This window comes from Tachypleus tridentatus, chromosome 3, assembly GCF_004210375.1.
Source record: "Tachypleus tridentatus isolate NWPU-2018 chromosome 3, ASM421037v1, whole genome shotgun sequence".
Taxonomy (NCBI): domain Eukaryota; kingdom Metazoa; phylum Arthropoda; class Merostomata; order Xiphosura; family Limulidae; genus Tachypleus; species Tachypleus tridentatus.
The window spans coordinates 60,845,311-60,865,376 of record NC_134827.1 but is presented as its reverse complement, the minus strand read 5'-3'; the positions used below and the strand labels follow the sequence as shown (position 1 = coordinate 60,865,376).

At 30.4% G+C, this 20,066-nt stretch overlaps 1 protein-coding gene across 1 annotated transcript in view; it reads left to right on the top strand.

Moving 5' to 3' along the window:
* Nucleotides 1-20,066, top strand: part of LOC143245884 (neural cell adhesion molecule 1-like) — a 141,544-nt gene that overhangs the window by 94,060 nt on the left and 27,418 nt on the right. The window lies entirely within an intron of this gene.

Here is a 20,066-nt window from a genome sequence, read left to right as displayed (position 1 = left end):
TTTATGTCTAAACATCTTCTTGAGTCTAATGTTTTAACACAGGTTTATGTCTAAACATCTTCTTGAGTCTAATGTTTTAACACAGGTTTATGTCTAAACATCTTCTTGAGTCTAATGTTTTAACACAGGTTTATGTCTAAACATCTTCTTGAGTCTAATGTTTTAACACAGGTTTATGTCTAAACATCTTCTTGAGTCTAATGTTTTAACACAGGTTTATGTCTAAACATCTTCTTGAGTCTAATGTTTTAACACAGGTTTATGTCTAAACATCTTCTTGAGTCTAATGTTTTAACACAGGTTTATGTCTAAACATCTTCTTGAGTCTAATGTTTTAACACAGGTTTATGTCTAAACATCTTCTTGAGTCTAATGTTTTAACACAGGTTTATGTCTAAACATCTTCTTGAGTCTAATGTTTTAACACAGGTTTATGTCTAAACATCTTCTTGAGTCTAATGTTTTAACACAGGTTTATGTCTAAACATCTTCTTGAGTCTAATGTTTTAACACAGGTTTATGTCTAAACATCTTCTTGAGTCTAATGTTTTAACACAGGTTTATGTCTAAACATCTTCTTGAGTCTAATGTTTTAACACAGGTTTATGTCTAAACATCTTCTTGAGTCTAATGTTTTAACACAGGTTTATGTCTAAACATCTTCTTGAGTCTAATGTTTTAACACAGGTTTATGTCTAAACATCTTCTTGAGTCTAATGTTTTAACACAGGTTTATGTCTAAACATCTTCTTGAGTCTAATGTTTTAACACAGGTTTATGTCTAAACATCTTCTTGAGTCTAATGTTTTAACACAGGTTTATGTCTAAACATCTTCTTGAGTCTAATGTTTTAACACAGGTTTATGTCTAAACATCTTCTTGAGTCTAATGTTTTAACACAGGTTTATGTCTAAACATCTTCTTGAGTCTAATGTTTTAACACAGGTTTATGTCTAAACATCTTCTTGAGTCTAATGTTTTAACACAGGTTTATGTCTAAACATCTTCTTGAGTCTAATGTTTTAACACAGGTTTATGTCTAAACATCTTCTTGAGTCTAATGTTTTAACACAGGTTTATGTCTAAACATCTTCTTGAGTCTAATGTTTTAACACAGGTTTATGTCTAAACATCTTCTTGAGTCTAATGTTTTAACACAGGTTTATGTCTAAACATCTTCTTGAGTCTAATGTTTTAACACAGGTTTATGTCTAAACATCTTCTTGAGTCTAATGTTTTAACACAGGTTTATGTCTAAACATCTTCTTGAGTCTAATGTTTTAACACAGGTTTATGTCTAAACATCTTCTTGAGTCTAATGTTTTAACACAGGTTTATGTCTAAACATCTTCTTGAGTCTAATGTTTTAACACAGGTTTATGTCTAAACATCTTCTTGAGTCTAATGTTTTAACACAGGTTTATGTCTAAACATCTTCTTGAGTCTAATGTTTTAACACAGGTTTATGTCTAAACATCTTCTTGAGTCTAATGTTTTAACACAGGTTTATGTCTAAACATCTTCTTGAGTCTAATGTTTTAACACAGGTTTATGTCTAAACATCTTCTTGAGTCTAATGTTTTAACACAGGTTTATGTCTAAACATCTTCTTGAGTCTAATGTTTTAACACAGGTTTATGTCTAAACATCTTTTTGAGTCTAATGTTTTAACACAGGTTTATGTCTAAACATCTTCTTGAGTCTAATGTTTTAACACAGGTTTATGTCTAAACATCTTCTTGAGTCTAATGTTTTAACACAGGTTTATGTCTAAACATCTTCTTGAGTCTAATGTTTTAACACAGGTTTATGTCTAAACATCTTCTTGAGTCTAATGTTTTAACACAGGTTTATGTCTAAACATCTTCTTGAGTCTAATGTTTTAACACAGGTTTATGTCTAAACATCTTCTTGAGTCTAATGTTTTAACACAGGTTTATGTCTAAACATCTTCTTGAGTCTAATGTTTTAACACAGGTTTATGTCTAAACATCTTCTTGAGTCTAATGTTTTAACACAGGTTTATGTCTAAACATCTTCTTGAGTCTAATGTTTTAACACAGGTTTATGTCTAAACATCTTCTTGAGTCTAATGTTTTAACACAGGTTTATGTCTAAACATCTTCTTGAGTCTAATGTTTTAACACAGGTTTATGTCTAAACATCTTCTTGAGTCTAATGTTTTAACACAGGTTTATGTCTAAACATCTTCTTGAGTCTAATGTTTTAACACAGGTTTATGTCTAAACATCTTCTTGAGTCTAATGTTTTAACACAGGTTTATGTCTAAACATCTTCTTGAGTCTAATGTTTTAACACAGGTTTATGTCTAAACATCTTCTTGAGTCTAATGTTTTAACACAGGTTTATGTCTAAACATCTTCTTGAGTCTAATGTTTTAACACAGGTTTATGTCTAAACATCTTTTTGAGTCTAATGTTTTAACACAGGTTTATGTCTAAACATCTTCTTGAGTCTAATGTTTTAACACAGGTTTATGTCTAAACATCTTCTTGAGTCTAATGTTTTAACACAGTCTTTATGTTTATGTCTAAACATCTTCTTGAGTCTAATGTTTTAACACAGGTTTATGTCTAAACATCTTCTTGAGTCTAATGTTTTAACACAGGTTTATGTCTAAACATCTTCTTGAGTCTAATGTTTTAACACAGGTTTATGTCTAAACATCTTCTTGAGTCTAATGTTTTAACACAGGTTTATGTCTAAACATCTTCTTGAGTCTAATGTTTTAACACAGGTTTATGTCTAAACATCTTCTTGAGTCTAATGTTTTAACACAGGTTTATGTCTAAACATCTTCTTGAGTCTAATGTTTTAACACAGGTTTATGTCTAAACATCTTCTTGAGTCTAATGTTTTAACACAGGTTTATGTCTAAACATCTTCTTGAGTCTAATGTTTTAACACAGGTTTATGTCTAAACATCTTCTTGAGTCTAATGTTTTAACACAGGTTTATGTCTAAACATCTTCTTGAGTCTAATGTTTTAACACAGGTTTATGTCTAAACATCTTTATGTCTTCTTCTTGAGTCTAATGTTTTAACACAGGTTTATGTCTAAACATCTTCTAGTCTAATGTTTTAACACAGGTTTATGTCTAAACATCTTCTTGAGTCTAATGTTTTAACACAGGTTTATGTCTAAACATCTTCTTGAGTCTAATGTTTTAACACAGGTTTATGTCTAAACATCTTCTTGAGTCTAATGTTTTAACACAGGTTTATGTCTAAACATCTTCTTGAGTCTAATGTTTTAACACAGGTTTATGTCTAAACATCTTCTTGAGTCTAATGTTTTAACACAGGTTTATGTCTAAACATCTTCTTGAGTCTAATGTTTTAACACAGGTTTATGTCTAAACATCTTCTTGAGTCTAATGTTTTAACACAGGTTTATGTCTAAACATCTTCTTGAGTCTAATGTTTTAACACAGGTTTATGTCTAAACATCTTCTTGAGTCTAATGTTTTAACACAGGTTTATGTCTAAACATCTTCTTGAGTCTAATGTTTTAACACAGGTTTATGTCTAAACATCTTCTTGAGTCTAATGTTTTAACACAGGTTTATGTCTAAACATCTTCTTGAGTCTAATGTTTTAACACAGGTTTATGTCTAAACATCTTCTTGAGTCTAATGTTTTAACACAGGTTTATGTCTAAACATCTTCTTGAGTCTAATGTTTTAACACAGGTTTATGTCTAAACATCTTCTTGAGTCTAATGTTTTAACACAGGTTTATGTCTAAACATCTTCTTGAGTCTAATGTTTTAACACAGGTTTATGTCTAAACATCTTCTTGAGTCTAATGTTTTAACACAGGTTTATGTCTAAACATCTTCTTGAGTCTAATGTTTTAACACAGGTTTATGTCTAAACATCTTCTTGAGTCTAATGTTTTAACACAGGTTTATGTCTAAACATCTTCTTGAGTCTAATGTTTTAACACAGGTTTATGTCTAAACATCTTGAGTCTAATTGAAACATCTTCTTGAGTCTAATGTCTAATGTTTTAACACAGGTTTATGTCTAAACATCTTCTTGAGTCTAATGTTTTAACACAGGTTTATGTCTAAACATCTTCTTGAGTCTAATGTTTTAACACAGGTTTATGTCTAAACATCTTCTTGAGTCTAATGTTTTGCTTACAGGTTTATGTCTAAACATCTTCTTGAGTCTAATGTTTTTACACAGGTTTTATGTCTAAACATCTTCTTGAGTCTAATGTTTTGACACAGGTTTATGTCTAAACATCTTCTTGAGTCTAATGTTTTAACACAGGTTTCTAAACATCTTCTTGAGTCTAATGTTTTAACACAGGTTTATGTCTAAACATCTTCTTGAGTCTAATGTTTTAACACAGGTTTATGTCTAAACATCTTCTTGAGTCTAATGTTTTAACACAGGTTTTATGTCTAAACATCTTCTTGAGTCTAATGTTTTAACTTTTGGTTTATGTCTAAACATCTTCTTGAGTCTAATGTTTTAACACAGGTTTATGTCTAAACATCTTCTTGAGTCTAATGTTTTAACACAGGTTTATGCCCAAACATCTTCTTGAGTCTAATGTTTTAACACAGGTTTATGTCTAAACATCTTCTTGAGTCTAATGTTTTAACACAGGTTTATGTCTAAACATCTTCTTGAGTCTAATGTTTTAACACAGATTTATGTCTAAACATCTCTTTGAGTCTAATGTTTTAACACAGGTTTATTCCCAAACATCATTTTGAGTCTAATGTTTTAACACAGATTTACGTCTAAACATTTTCTTGAGTCTAATGTTCTAACACACAGGTTTAATGTCTAAACATCTTCTTGAGTCTAATGTTTTAACACAGGTTTATGTCTAAACATCTTCTTGAGTCTAATGTTTTAACACAGGTTTATGTCCAAACATCTTGAGTCTAATGTTTTACTTACAGGTTTATGTCTAAACATCTTCTTGAGTCCAATGTTTTGGCAACATAGGTTTTATGCCTAAACATCTTCTTGAGTCTAATGTTTAACACAGGTTTATGTCTAAACATCTTCTTGAGTCTAATGTTTTGACACAGGTTTATGTCTCAAACATCTAGAGTCTAATGTTTTAACTTACAGATTTACGTCTAAACATCTTCTTGAGTCTAATGTTTTAACACAGGTTTATGTCTAAACATCTTTTGAGTCTAATGTTTTGACACAAGTTTATATCTAAACATTCTCTTGAGTCTAATGTTTTAACACAGGTTTATGTTCAAAACATCTTCTTGAGTCTAATGTTTTAACACAGGTTTATGTCTAAACATCTCTTGAGTCTAATGTTTTAACACAGGTTTGTGTCTAAACATCTTCTTGAGTCTAATGTTTTAACACAGGTTTATGTCTAAACATCTTCTTGAGTCTAATGTTTTAACACAGGTTTATCAAACACTTAGTCTAATGTTTTAACTTTATGGTTTATGTCTAAACATCTTCTTGAGTCTAATGTTTTAACACAGGCTTTATGTCCAAACATCTTCTTGAGTCTAATGTTTTAACACAGGTTTATGTCTAAACATCTTCTTGGAGTCTAATGTTTTAACACAGGTTTATGTCTAAACATCTTCTTGAGTCTAATGTTTTACACACAGGTTTATGTCTAAACATCTTCTTGAGTCTAATGTTTTAACACAGGTTTATGTCTAAACATCTTTTTGAGTCTAATGTTTTAACACAGGTTTATGTCTAAACATCTCTTGAGTCTAATGTTTTGATACAGGTTTATGTCTAAACATCTTCTTGAGTCTAATGATTTGCTTTACAGGTTTATGTCTAAACATCTTCTTGAGTCTAATGTTTTAACACAGGTTTTATGTCTAAACATCTTCTTGAGTCTAATGTTTTGCTTACAGGTTTATGCGTCCAAACATCTTCTTGAGTCTAATGTTTTACTTACAGGTTTATGTCTAAACATCTTCTTGAGTCTAATGTTTTAACACAGGTTTATGTCTAAACATCTTCTTGAGTCCAATGTTTTAACACAGATTACGTTTCCAAAATATCTTTTGAAATTTAACACAGTTTTACCACAGACTCATGTTTAACATCATGTCGTCAACATCTTCTTGGAGTCTAATGTTTTTAACACATTGTTTATGTCTCAAACATTCTCTTGAGTCTTGTGTTTTAACACAGGTTTATGTCTAAACATCTTCTTGAGTCCAATGTTTTAACACAGGTTTATGCTCAAAACATTTTCTTGAGTGTGGCCAGCATTAAATACAGGTTTATGTCTAAACATCTTCTTGAGTCTAATGTTTGCATACAGGTTTATGTTCTTCCAAAATGTCTACAGAGTCTAATGTTTAAACTGGGTTTTATGTTCTAAACATCTTCTTGAGTTCAATGTTTTAACACAGGTTTATGTCTAAACATCTCTTGAGTCTAATGTTTTAACACAGGTTTATGTCTAAACATCTTCTTGAGTCTATATTGTTTTAACACAGATTTACGTCTAAACATCTTCTTGAGTCTAATGTTTTGACACAGGTTTATGTCTAAACATCTTCTTGGTCTAATGTTTTAACACAGGTTTATGTCTAAACATCTTTTTGAGTCTAATGTTTTAACACAGGTTTATGTCAAAACATCTTCTTGAGTCTAATGTTTTTTTATACAGGTTTATGTCTAAACATCTCTTGAGTCCAATGTTTTTGACACAGGTTTATGTCTAAACATCTTCTTGAGTCTAATGTTTTAACACAGGTTTTGTCTAAACATCTTCTTGAGTCTAATTTTTAACACAGGTTTATGTCTAAACATCTTCTTGAGTCTAATGTTTTAACACAGATTTATGCTCCAAACATCTTCTTGAGTCTAATGTTTTAACACAGGTTTATGTCTAAACATCTTTTTGAGTCTAATGTTTTAAAACAGGTTTACGTCTAAACATCTTCTTGAGTCTAATGTTTTGACACAGATTTATGTCTCAACATCATCTTGAGTCTGTTTTTTTGACACACAGGTTTTATGTCTAAACATCTTCTTGAGTCTAATGTTTTAACACACAAGTTTATGTCTAAACATCTTCTTGAGTCTAATGTTTTTTAACACAGGTTTATGTCTAAACATCTTCTTGAGTCTAATGTTTTAACACAGGTTTATGTCTAAACATCTTCTTTGAGTCTAATGTTTTAACACAGATTTACGTCTAAACATCTCTTGAGTCTAATGTTTTGACACAGGTTTATGTCTAAACATCTTCTTGAGTCTAATGTTTTAACACAGGTTTATGTCTAAACATCTTCTTGAGTCTAATGTTTTAACACAGGTTTATGTCTAAACATCTTCTTGAGTCTAATTTAACAGAGGTTTACTGCCCAAACATCTTTTTGAGTCTAATGTTTTAACACAGGTTTTATGTCTAAACATCTTCTTGAGTCTAATGTTTTTAACACAGGTTTATCCTAAACATCTTCTTGAGTCTAATGTTTTAACACAGGTTTATCTCTAAACATCTTCTTGAGTCTAATGTTTTAACACAGATTTACGTCTAAACATCTATTTGAGTCTAATGTTTTAACACAGGTTTATGTCTAAACATCTATTGAGTCCAATGTTTTGACACAGGTTTATGTCTAAACATCTTCTTGAGTCTAATGTTTTAACACAGGTTTACGTCTAAACATCTTCTTGAGTCTAATGTTTTAACACAGATTTATGTCTAAACATTTTCTTTGAGTCTAATGTTTTAACACATGGTTTATGTCTAAACATCTTCTTGAGTTTAATGTTTGCACAGGTTTATGTCTAAACATCTTCTTGAGTCTAATGTTTTAACACAGATTTACGTCTAAACATCTTCTTGAGTCTAATGTTTTAACACAGGTTTATGTCTAAACATCTTCTTGAGTCTAATGTTTTAACACAGGTTTATGTCCAAACATCTTCTTGAGTCTAATGTTTTTAACACAGGTTTACGTCTAAACATCTTCTTGAGTCTAATGTTTTGACACAGGTTTATGTCTAAACATCTTCTTGAGTCTAATGTTTTAACACAGGTTTATGTCTAAACATCTTCTTGAGTTAACACAGGTTTATGTCTAAACATCCTTGAGTCTAAGTTTTAACATCAGATTTACGTCTTGAGTCGTTTTAACACAGATTTACGTTCAAACATCTCTTGAGTCTAATGTTTTTTGACACAGGTTTATGCCTAAACATCTCTTCCTGAGTCTAATGTTTTGACACAGGTTTATGCCTAAACATCCTCTTGAGTCTAATATTTTAACACAGGTTTATGTCTAAACATCTCTCTTGAGTCTAATGTTTTTAACACAGGTTTATGTCTAACACATCTCTTTGAGTCTAATGTTTTGACACAAGTTTATGTCTAAACATCTTCTTGAGTCTAATGTTTTAACACAGGTTTATGTCTAAACATCTTCTTGAGTCTAATGTTTTAACACAGATTTACGTCTAAACATCTTCTTGAGTCTAATGTTTTGACACAGGTTTATGTCTAAACATCTTCTTGAGTCTAATGTTCTTTTTACACAGGTTTTATGTCCAAACATCTTCTTGAGTCTAATGTTTTAACACAGGTTTATGTCTAAACATCTTCTTGAGTCTAATGTTTTAACACAGGTTTATGTCTAAACATCTTCTTGAGTCTAATGTTTTAACACAGGTTTATGTCTAAACATCTTCTTGAGTCTAATGTTTTAACACAGGTTTATGTCTAAACATCTTCTTGAGTCTAATGTTTTAACACAGGTTTATGTCTAAACATCTTCTTGAGTCTAATGTTTTAACACAGGTTTATGTCTAAACATCTTCTTGAGTCTAATGTTTTAACACAGGTTTATGTCTAAACATCTTTTTGAGTCTAATGTTTTAACACAGGTTTATGTCCAAACATCTTCTTGAGTCTAATGTTTTAACACAGGTTTATGTCTAAACATCTTCTTGAGTCTAATGTTTTAACACGGATTTTATGTCTAAACATCTCTCTGAGTCTAATGTTTTATTACAGGTTTACGTCTAAACATCTTATTGAGTCTAATGATTTTAACACAGGTTTATGTCTAAACATCTTCTTTGAGTCTAATGTTTTAACACAGATTTACGTCTAAACATCTTCTTGAGTCTAGTTTTTGACACAAGTTTATGTCTAAACATCTTCTTGAGTCTAATGTTTTAACACACATTTATGTCTAAACATCTGCTTGAGTCTAATGTTTTTTTACAGGTTTATGTCTAAACATCTTCTTGAGTCTAATGTTTTAACACAGGTTTATGTCTAAACATCTTCTTGAGTCTAATGTTTAAACACAGGTTTATGTCTAAACATCTTTTAAAACTCGATTGAGTCTAATGTTTTAACACAGGTTTATGTCTAAACATCTTCTTGAGTCTAATGTTTTAACACAGGTTTATGTCTAAACATCTCTAAACTTGAGTCTAATGTTTTAACACAGGTTTATGTCTAAACATCTTTTGAGTCTAATGTTTTAACACAGGTTTATGTCTAAACATCTCTTGAGTCTAATGTTTTAACACAGGTTTATGTCTAAACATCTTTGCTTGAGTCTAATGTTTTGACACAGGTTTATGTCTAAACATCTTCTTGAGTCTAATGTTTTAACACAGGTTTATGTCTAAACATCTTCTTGAGTCTAATGTTTTAACACAGGTTTATGTCTAAACATCTTGAGTCTTGAGTCTAATGTTTTAACACAGATTTACGTCTAAACATCTTCTTGAGTCTAATGTTTTAACACAGGTTTATGTCTAAACATCTTCTTGAGTCTAATGTTTTAACACAGGTTTATGTCTAAACATCTTCTTGAGTCTAATGTTTTAACACAGGTTTATGTCTAAACATCTTCTTGAGTCTAATGTTTTAACACAGGTTTATGTCTAAACATCTTCTTGAGTCTAATGTTTTAACACAGGTTTATGTCTAAACATCTTCTTGAGTCTAATGTTTTAACACAGGTTTATGTCTAAACATCTTCTTGAGTCTAATGTTTTAACACAGATTTACGTCTAAACATCTTCTTGAGTCTAATGTTTTAACACAGGTTTATGTCTAAACATCTTCTTGAGTCTAATGTTTTAACACAGGTTTATGTCTAAACATCTTCTTGAGTCTAATGTTTTTAACACAGATTTATGTCTAAACATCTTCTTGAGTCTAATGTTTTCTTGACTAATGTTTTGAGGTTTATGTCTAAACATCTTCTTGAGTCTAATGTTTTAACACAGGTTTATGTCTAAACATCTTCTTGAGTCTAATGTTTTAACACAGGTTTATGTCTAAACATCTTCTTTTGAGTCTAATGTTTTAACACAGGTTTATGTCTAAACATCTTCTTGAGTCTAATGTTTTATTTAACACAGGTTTATGTCTAAACATCTTCTTGAGTCTAATGTTTTAACACAGGTTTATGTCTAAACATCTCTTGAGTCTAATGTTTTAACACAGGTTTATGTCTAAACATCTTCTTGAGTCTAATGTTTTAACACAGGTTTATGTCTAAACATCTTCTTGAGTCTAATGTTTTAACACAGGTTTATGTCTAAACATCTTCTTTGAGTCTAATGTTTTAACACAGGTTTATGTCTAAACATCTTCTTGAGTCTAATGTTTTAACACAGGTTTATGTCTAAACATCTTCTTGAGTCTAATGTTTTAACACAGGTTTATGTCTAAACATCTTCTTGAGTCTAATGTTTTGACACAGGTTTATGTCTAAACATCTCTTTTGAGTCTAATGTTTTAACACAGGTTTATGTCTAAACATCTTCTTGAGTCTAATGTTTTAACACAGGTTTATGTCTAAACATCTTCTTGAGTCTAATGTTTTAACACAGGTTTATGTCTAAACATCTTCTTGAGTCTAATGTTTTAACTTACAGGTTTATGTCTAAACATCTTCTTGAGTCTAATGTTTTAACACAGGTTTATCTCCAAACATCTTCTTGAGTCTAATGTTTTTGCACAGATTTTATGTCTAAACATCTTCTTGAGTCTAATGTTTTAACACAGGTTTATGTCTAAACATCTTCTTGAGTCTAATGTTTTAACACAGGTTTATGTCTAAACATCTTCTTGAGTCTAATGTTTTAACACAGGTTTATGTCTAAACATCTTCTTGAGTCTAGTGTTTTGACACAGGTTTATGTCTAAACATCTTCTTGAGTCTAATGTTTTAACACAGGTTTATGTCTAAACATCTTCTTGAGTCTAATGTTTTAACACAGGTTTATGTCTAAACATCTTCTTGAGTCTAATGTTTTAACACAGGTTTATGTCTAAACATCTTCTTGAGTCTAATGTTTTAACACAGGTTTATGTCTAAACATCTCTTGAGTCTAATGTTTTGACACAGGTTTATGTCTAAACATCTTCTTGAGTCTAATGTTTTAACACAGGTTTATGTCTAAACATCTCTTGAGTCTAATGTTTTAACACAGGTTTATGTCTAAACATCTTCTTGAGTCTAATGTTTAAACACAGGTTTATGTCTAAACATCTTCTGAGTCTAATGTTTTAACACAGGTTTATGTCTAAACATCTTCTTGAGTCTAATGTTTTAACACAGGTTTATGTCTAAACATCTTCTTGAGTCTAATGTTTTACACAGGTTTATATCTAAACATCTTCTTGAGTCTAATGTTTTAACACAGGTTTATGTCTAAACATCTTCTTGAGTCTAATGTTTTAACACAGGTTTATGTCTAAACATCTCTTGAGTCTAATGTTTTGACACAGGTTTATGTCTAAACATCTTCTTGAGTCTAATGTTTTAACACAGGTTTATGTCTAAACATCTTCTTTTGAGTCTAATGTTTTAACACAGGTTTATGTCTAAACATCTTCTTGAGTCTAGTTTTTGACACAGGTTTATGTCTAAACATCTTCTTGAGTCTAATGTTTTAACACAGGTTTATGTCTAAACATCTTCTTGAGTCTAATGTTTTAACACAGGTTTATGTCTAAACATCTTCTTGAGTCTAATGTTTTATGCACAGGTTTATGTCTAAACATCTTCTTTGAGTCTAATGTTTTAACACAGGTTTATGTCTAAACATCTTCTTGAGTCTAATGTTTTCAAACACAGGTTTATGTCTAAACATCTTCTTGAGTCTAATGTTTTGCTTACAGGTTTATGTCTAAACATCTTCTTGAGTCTAATGTTTTAACACAGGTTTATGTCTAAACATCTTCTTGAGTCTAATGTTTTAACACAGGTTTATCTAAACATCTCTTGAGTCTAATGTTTTAACACAGGTTTATGTCTAAACATCTTCTTGAGTCTAATGTTTTAACACAGGTTTATGTCTAAACATCTTCTTGAGTCTAATGTTTTAACACAGGTTTATGTCTAAACATCTTCTTGAGTCTAATGTTTTAAAACAGGTTTACGTCTAAACATCTTCTTGAGTCTAATGTTTTGATACAGGTTTATCTCTAAACATCTTGAGTCTAATGTTCTAACACAAGTTTATGTCTAAACATCTTCTTGAGTCTAATGTTTTAACACAGGTTTATGTCTAAACATCTCTAGAGTCTAATGTTTTGCACAGGTTTATGTCTAAACATCTTCTTGAGTCTAATGTTTTAACACAGGTTTATGTCTAAACATCTTCTTGAGTCTAGTTTTTGACACAGGTTTATGTCTAAACATCTTCTTGAGTCTAATGTTTTAACACAGGTTTATGTCTAAACATCTTCTTGAGTCTAATGTTTTAACACAGGTTTATGTCTAAACATCTTCTTGAGTCTAATGTTTTAACACAGGTTTATGTCTAAACATCTTCTTGAGTCTAATGTTTTAACACAGGTTTATGTCTAAACATCTTCTTGAGTCTAATGTTTTAACACAGATTTACGTCTAAACATCTCTTGAGTCTAATGTTTTGACACAGGTTTATGTCTAAACATCTTCTTGAGTCTAATGTTTTAACACAGGTTTATGTCTAAACATCTTCTTGAGTCTAATGTTTTAACACAGGTTTATGTCTAAACATCTTCTTGAGTCTAATGTTTTTTGCACAGGTTTATGTCTAAACATCTTCTTGAGTCTAATGTTTTAACACAGGTTTATGTCTAAACATCTTCTTGAGTCTAATGTTTTAACACAGGTTTATGTCTAAACATCTTCTTGAGTCTAATGTTTTAACACAGGTTTATGTCTAAACATCTTCTTGAGTCTAATGTTTTAACACAGGTTTATGTCTAAACATCTTCTTGAGTCTAATGTTTTAACACAGGTTTATGTCTAAACATCTTCTTGAGTCTAATGTTTTAACACAGGTTTATGTCTAAACATCTTCTTGAGTCTAATGTTTTAACACAGGTTTATGTCTAAACATCTCTTGAGTCTAATGTTTTAACACAGGTTTATGTCTAAACATCTTCTTGAGTCTAATGTTTTAACACAGGTTTATGTCTAAACATCTTCTTGAGTCTAATGTTTTAACACAGGTTTATGTCTAAACATCTTTTGAGTGTCTAAACATCTCTTGAGTCTAATGTTTTAACACAGGTTTATGTCTAAACATCTTCTTGAGTCTAATGTTTTAACACAGGTTTATGTCTAAACATCTTCTTGAGTCTAATGTTTTAACACAGGTTTATGTCTAAACATCTTCTTGAGTCTAATGTTTTAACACAGGTTTATGTCTAAACATCTTCTTGAGTCTAATGTTTTAACACAGGTTTATGTCTAAACATCTTCTTGAGTCTAATGTTTTAACACAGGTTTATGTCTAAACATCTTCTTGAGTCTAATGTTTTAACACAGATTTACGTCTAAACATCTTCTTGAGTCTAATGTTTTAACACAGGTTTATGTCTAAACATCTTCTTGAGTCTAATGTTTTAACACAGGTTTATGTCTAAACATCTTCTTGAGTCTAATGTTTTAACACAGGTTTATGTCTAAACATCTTCTTGAGTCTAATGTTTTAACACAGGTTTATGTCTAAACATCTTCTTGAGTCTAATGTTTTAACACAGGTTTATGTCTAAACATCTTCTTGAGTCTAATGTTTTAACACAGGTTTATGTCTAAACATCTTCTTGAGTCTAATGTTTTAACACAGGTTTATGTCTAAACATCTTCTTGAGTCTAATGTTTTAACACAGGTTTATGTCTAAACATCTTCTTGAGTCTAATGTTTTAACACAGGTTTATGTCTAAACATCTTCTTGAGTCTAATGTTTTAACACAGGTTTATGTCTAAACATCTTCTTGAGTCTAATGTTTTAACACAGGTTTATGTCTAAACATCTTCTTGAGTCTAATGTTTTAACACAGGTTTATGTCTAAACATCTTCTTGAGTCTAATGTTTTAACACAGGTTTATGTCTAAACATCTTCTTGAGTCTAATGTTTTAACACAGGTTTATGTCTAAACATCTTCTTGAGTCTAATGTTTTAACACAGGTTTATGTCTAAACATCTTCTTGAGTCTAATGTTTTAACACAGGTTTATGTCTAAACATCTTCTTGAGTCTAATGTTTTAACACAGGTTTATGTCTAAACATCTTCTTGAGTCTAATGTTTTAACACAGGTTTATGTCTAAACATCTTCTTGAGTCTAATGTTTTGACACAGGTTTATGTCTAAACATCTTCTTGAGTCTAATGTTTTAACACAGGTTTATGTCTAAACATCTTCTTGAGTCTAATGTTTTAACACAGGTTTATGTCTAAACATCTTCTTGAGTCTAATGTTTTAACACAGGTTTATGTCTAAACATCTTCTTGAGTCTAATGTTTTAACACAGGTTTATGTCTAAACATCTTCTTGAGTCTAATGTTTTAACACAGGTTTATGTCTAAACATCTTCTTGAGTCTAATGTTTTAACACAGGTTTATGTCTAAACATCTTCTTGAGTCTAATGTTTTAACACAGGTTTATGTCTAAACATCTTCTTGAGTCTAATGTTTTAACACAGGTTTATGTCTAAACATCTTCTTGAGTCTAATGTTTTAACACAGGTTTATGTCTAAACATCTTCTTGAGTCTAATGTTTTAACACAGGTTTATGTCTAAACATCTTCTTGAGTCTAATGTTTTAACACAGGTTTATGTCTAAACATCTTCTTGAGTCTAATGTTTTACACAGGTTTATGTCTAAACATCTTCTTGAGTCTAATGTTTTAACACAGGTTTATGTCTAAACATCTTCTTGAGTCTAATGTTTTGACACAGGTTTATGTCTAAACATCTTTTGAGTCTAATGTTTTAACACAGGTTTATGTCTAAACATCTTCTTGAGTCTAATGTTTTAACACAGGTTTATGTCTAAACATCTTCTTGAGTCTAATGTTTTAACACAGGTTTATGTCTAAACATCTTCTTGAGTCTAATGTTTTAACACAGGTTTATGTCTAAACATCTTCTTGAGTCTAATGTTTTAACACAGGTTTATGTCTAAACATCTCTTGAGTCTAATGTTTTAACACAGGTTTATGTCTAAACATCTTCTTGAGTCTAATGTTTTAACACAGGTTTATGTCTAAACATCTTCTTGAGTCTAATGTTTTAACACAGGTTTATGTCTAAACATCTTCTTGAGTCTAATGTTTTAACACAGGTTTATGTCTAAACATCTTCTTGAGTCTAATGTTTTAACACAGGTTTATGTCTAAACATCTTCTTGAGTCTAATGTTTTAACACAGGTTTATGTCTAAACATCTTCTTGAGTCTAATGTTTTAACACAGGTTTATGTCTAAACATCTTCTTGAGTCTAATGTTTTAACACAGGTTTATGTCTAAACATCTTCTTGAGTCTAATGTTTTAACACAGGTTTATGTCTAAACATCTTCTTGAGTCTAATGTTTTAACACAGGTTTATGTCTAAACATCTTCTTGAGTCTAATGTTTTAACACAGGTTTATGTCTAAACATCTTCTTGAGTCTAATGTTTTAACACAGGTTTATGTCTAAACATCTTCTTGAGTCTAATGTTTTAACACAGGTTTTATGTCTAAACATCTTCTTGAGTCTAATGTTTTAACACAGGTTTATGTCTAAACATCTTCTTGAGTCTAATGTTTTAACACAGGTTTATGTCTAAACATCTTCTTGAGTCTAATGTTTTAACACAGGTTTATGTCTAAACATCTTTAATGTTTTTAACACAGGTTTATGTCTAAACATCTTCTTGAGTCTAATGTTTTAACACAGGTTTATGTCTAAACATCTTCTTGAGTCTAATGTTTTAACACAGGTTTATGTCTAAACATCTTCTTGAGTCTAATGTTTTAACACAGGTTTATGTCTAAACATCTTCTTGAGTCTAATGTTTTAACACAGGTTTATGTCTAAACATCTTCTTGAGTCTAATGTTTTAACACAGGTTTATGTCTAAACATCTTCTTGAGTCTAATGTTTTAACACAGGTTTATGTCTAAACATCTTCTTGAGTCTAATGTTTTAACACAGGTTTATGTCTAAACATCTTCTTGAGTCTAATGTTTTAACACAGGTTTATGTCTAAACATCTTCTTGAGTCTAATGTTTTAACACAGGTTTATGTCTAAACATCTTCTTGAGTCTAATGTTTTAACACAGGTTTATGTCTAAACATCTTCTTGAGTCTAATGTTTTAACACAGGTTTATGTCTAAACATCTTCTTGAGTCTAATGTTTTAACACAGGTTTATGTCTAAACATCTTCTTGAGTCTAATGTTTTAACACAGGTTTATGTCTAAACATCTTCTTGAGTCTAATGTTTTAACACAGGTTTATGTCTAAACATCTTCTTGAGTCTAATGTTTTAACACAGGTTTATGTCTAAACATCTTCTTGAGTCTAATGTTTTAACACAGGTTTATGTCTAAACATCTTCTTGAGTCTAATGTTTTAACACAGGTTTATGTCTAAACATCTTTTTGAGTCTAATGTTTTAACACAGGTTTATGTCTAAACATCTTCTTTGAGTCTAATGTTTTAACACAGGTTTATGTCTAAACATCTTCTTGAGTCTAATGTTTTAACACAGGTTTATGTCTAAACATCTTCTTGAGTCTAATGTTTTAACACAGGTTTATGTCTAAACATCTTCTTGAGTCTAATGTTTTAACACAGGTTTATGTCTAAACATCTTCTTGAGTCTAATGTTTTAACACAGGTTTATGTCTAAACATCTTCTTGAGTCTAATGTTTTAACACAGGTTTATGTCTAAACATCTTCTTGAGTCTAATGTTTTAACACAGGTTTATGTCTAAACATCTTCTTGAGTCTAATGTTTTAACACAGGTTTATGTCTAAACATCTTCTTGAGTCTAATGTTTTAACACAGGTTTATGTCTAAACATCTTCTTGAGTCTAATGTTTTAACACAGGTTTATGTCTAAACATCTTCTTGAGTCTAATGTTTTAACACAGGTTTATGTCTAAACATCTTCTTGAGTCTAATGTTTTTTAACACAGGTTTATGTCTAAACATCTTCTTGAGTCTAATGTTTTAACACAGGTTTATGTCTAAACATCTTCTTGAGTCTAATGTTTTAACACAGGTTTATGTCTAAACATCTTCTTGAGTCTAATGTTTTAACACAGGTTTATGTCTAAACATCTTCTTGAGTCTAATGTTTTAACACAGGTTTATGTCTAAACATCTTCTTGAGTCTAATGTTTTAACACAGGTTTATGTCTAAACATCTTCTTGAGTCTAATGTTTTAACACAGGTTTATGTCTAAACATCTTCTTGAGTCTAATGTTTTAACACAGGTTTATGTCTAAACATCTTCTTGAGTCTAATGTTTTAACACAGGTTTATGTCTAAACATCTTCTTGAGTCTAATGTTTTAACACAGGTTTATGTCTAAACATCTTCTTGAGTCTAATGTTTTAACACAGGTTTATGTCTAAACATCTTCTTGAGTCTAATGTTTTAACACAGGTTTATGTCTAAACATCTTCTTGAGTCTAATGTTTTAACACAGGTTTATGTCTAAACATCTTCTTGAGTCTAATGTTTTAACACAGGTTTATGTCTAAACATCTTCTTGAGTCTAATGTTTTAACACAGGTTTATGTCTAAACATCTTCTTGAGTCTAATGTTTTAACACAGGTTTATGTCTAAACATCTTCTTGAGTCTAATGTTTTAACACAGGTTTATGTCTAAACATCTTCTTGAGTCTAATGTTTTAACACAGGTTTATGTCTAAACATCTTTTTGAGTCTAATGTTTTAACACAGGTTTATGTCTAAACATCTTCTTGAGTCTAATGTTTTAACACAGGTTTATGTCTAAACATCTTCTTGAGTCTAATGTTTTAACACAGGTTTATGTCTAAACATCTTCTTGAGTCTAATGTTTTAACACAGGTTTATGTCTAAACATCTTCTTGAGTCTAATGTTTTAACACAGGTTTATGTCTAAACATCTTCTTGAGTCTAATGTTTTAACACAGGTTTATGTCTAAACATCTTCTTGAGTCTAATGTTTTAACACAGGTTTATGTCTAAACATCTTCTTGAGTCTAATGTTTTAACACAGGTTTATGTCTAAACATCTTCTTGAGTCTAATGTTTTAACACAGGTTTATGTCTAAACATCTTCTTGAGTCTAATGTTTTAACACAGGTTTATGTCTAAACATCTTCTTGAGTCTAATGTTTTAACACAGGTTTATGTCTAAACATCTTCTTGAGTCTAATGTTTTAACACAGGTTTATGTCTAAACATCTTCTTGAGTCTAATGTTTTAACACAGGTTTATGTCTAAACATCTTCTTGAGTCTAATGTTTTAACACAGGTTTATGTCTAAACATCTTCTTGAGTCTAATGTTTTAACACAGGTTTATGTCTAAACATCTTCTTGAGTCTAATGTTTTAACACAGGTTTATGTCTAAACATCTTCTTGAGTCTAATGTTTTAACACAGGTTTATGTCTAAACATCTTCTTGAGTCTAATGTTTTAACACAGGTTTATGTCTAAACATCTTCTTGAGTCTAATGTTTTAACACAGGTTTATGTCTAAACATCTTCTTGAGTCTAATGTTTTAACACAGGTTTATGTCTAAACATCTTCTTGAGTCTAATGTTTTAACACAGGTTTATGTCTAAACATCTTCTTGAGTCTAATGTTTTAACACAGGTTTATGTCTAAACATCTTCTTGAGTCTAATGTTTTAACACAGGTTTATGTCTAAACATCTTCTTGAGTCTAATGTTTTAACACAGGTTTATGTCTAAACATCTTCTTGAGTCTAATGTTTTAACACAGGTTTATGTCTAAACATCTTCTTGAGTCTAATGTTTTAACACAGGTTTATGTCTAAACATCTTCTTGAGTCTAATGTTTTAACACAGGTTTATGTCTAAACATCTTCTTGAGTCTAATGTTTTAACACAGGTTTATGTCTAAACATCTTCTTGAGTCTAATGTTTTAACACAGGTTTATGTCTAAACATCTTCTTGAGTCTAATGTTTTAACACAGGTTTATGTCTAAACATCTTCTTGAGTCTAATGTTTTAACACAGGTTTATGTCTAAACATCTTCTTGAGTCTAATGTTTTAACACAGGTTTATGTCTAAACATCTTCTTGAGTCTAATGTTTTAACACAGGTTTATGTCTAAACATCTTCTTGAGTCTAATGTTTTAACACAGGTTTATGTCTAAACATCTTCTTGAGTCTAATGTTTTAACACAGGTTTATGTCTAAACATCTTCTTGAGTCTAATGTTTTAACACAGGTTTATGTCTAAACATCTTCTTGAGTCTAATGTTTTAACACAGGTTTATGTCTAAACATCTTCTTGAGTCTAATGTTTTAACACAGGTTTATGTCTAAACATCTTCTTGAGTCTAATGTTTTAACACAGGTTTATGTCTAAACATCTTCTTGAGTCTAATGTTTTAACACAGGTTTATGTCTAAACATCTTCTTGAGTCTAATGTTTTAACACAGGTTTATGTCTAAACATCTTCTTGAGTCTAATGTTTTAACACAGGTTTATGTCTAAACATCTTCTTGAGTCTAATGTTTTAACACAGGTTTATGTCTAAACATCTTCTTGAGTCTAATGTTTTAACACA